The sequence below is a fragment of the Orycteropus afer genome, unplaced genomic scaffold (assembly GCF_000298275.1).
Source record: "Orycteropus afer afer isolate SDZICR_OR568_19922 unplaced genomic scaffold, OryAfe1.0 scaffold00008, whole genome shotgun sequence".
NCBI classification, from domain to species: Eukaryota; Metazoa; Chordata; class Mammalia; order Tubulidentata; family Orycteropodidae; genus Orycteropus; species Orycteropus afer.
Window position 1 is genome coordinate 15,899,564 of NW_006921595.1, and position 2,010 is coordinate 15,901,573.

Sequence of the window (2,010 nt, forward strand, 5' to 3'; positions counted from 1 at the left end):
ATTATATATATATATAGGAGCTCTGGAAGCCTAGTGCCTAAGGTACTTGAGTGCTAACCAGAAGACTGGCAGTTCAAACCCACCAGCCGCTCCTTGGAAGGAAGATGGGGCAATCTACTTCTGTAGTGATACTGCCTCGGAAACCCAAGGAGGGGTCGCTATGAGTAGGGTCTGACTAGACAGCACATAACAACAACAACCTAGATATGTGTGTGTGTGTGTGTGTACACATATATCTATATATGTGTGTGTGTGTGTATGTACACACACACACACATTATATATACTAAAGATTAATAGTGGTTACCAGGAGTAGATAGGGGAAAGGGGAAGCATTTACCTGCAGGGCATTGAGATTATGCTAATGGTGGTGGAATATTTTCGAAAAAGATAGAACAATAATAGTGGCACAACATAAAAATGTCATCAATATCCCGAGCTGTAAATGTAGAAGTGGTTATGTTGGTGAATGTCTTAGTGTGTATGTTTTCACCACAATAAAAGTTAAAAAAAAAAAAAATGTCACACTTACTTCAGTATTTCAAAAAGCCTTAGGGACACTGGGTATTTATTTTACCTAGAACAAGATGGTACAAGTGAGCAGTGCTAAGTGACTTTGTGCCTGGTTGCTAACCTATTACTCTTGTGCTGATTTTGGCTCATGGCAGGCCTCATGTGTATCAGAGCAGAACTGTGCTCTGTAGGATTTTCAATGTCTGATTTTTTGGAATAGATCACCATGCATTTCTTTTGAGGCACCTCTGAGCAGACTCAAAACTCCAACCTTTCAGTTACCATCTGTTTGCACCATCCTGGGACTTTATTGAGTCAGATCTGACTCATAGCGACCCCTCCATGGGTTTCTGAGGCAGTATCACTATGGAAGTTGATTGCCCAACCTTCCTTCTCAGCAGTGGCTGTGGATTTGAATTGCCAGCCTTCTGGTTAGCATTTAAATGTCTTAGGCACTATGCTACCAGAGCTCCTGGTATATAGTTAGCAATTAACAAATATTTTGGAGATTATCATCAGGAGGGGGAGATTAGGGGAGGTGGAAAAACAGATGAAACTATTTTCCTATTAGGTTACATATCAATTCAGTTGTTGAAGATTCAGTGGTAACAAAAATATTATCATTAACTCTTTCTAGTTCTCAAGTTTTTTGATAAGCATAATCACAACACTGATAGATATCTAAAAATCTTATATACAGTGTAAGTATTATTGGGCTCAGATATGGTTATGTGACCTATTCAAAGTCATACAGAGATAGTAAATACAGAACCTAAGATCAGAAATCAAGTCTCTGTTTTCTCCTCTCCTCCCAGCACAAGACATTATGCTGCCACATGCTGACATCAGAGCCTGGCGACTATTTTACTATTTTCATTTTGAATCCTCTTTTCTCATATATATTATCCTTTCCTCATCCTGTTATGGGCAGAGAAAACACAGAATCTTCCAATCTTGCCTGAGAATTTAAAATGGTTTTGACAAGCTGGTAATGTGGATTAGATTAAATAGAATGAAAATTCAATATGGATGATCATAGCTCAGCAAATTACAGAAATAAACTCTAGAGAATGGTGGAATATTATGCACAGCAGGGAAACATTTGGAAGCTGGGGCCATGGGCTAAATATGAAGCCATAGGCTGAACATGCAGTAGCATTGTAACAAAATGTGCAACAGTAAAAAATGGATTTTGATACGATGTCATAAAAGAAGTATAACCCAAATGACCTGTGTGGCAATTCCCCTTTTATTCCCCCCCCCCCCAGAGTAAAGATGAGCCATCACCTGAGACATTTTTTTCCCCTGGTTTTGGAGAGTTATCATTTGTAGATGCATCCTGAGGCCAATAATCATAAATGTACTTATCCACTTAAATATTTATTAAATATATAATAAGTTCCAGGCATCATGGCAGGATTATTGAACAAAGCACAATTTCCACTATAGGAAACCTAAGGTTTAACTTAAAAAAAAAAAAAAAAAAAAAACCCTCAC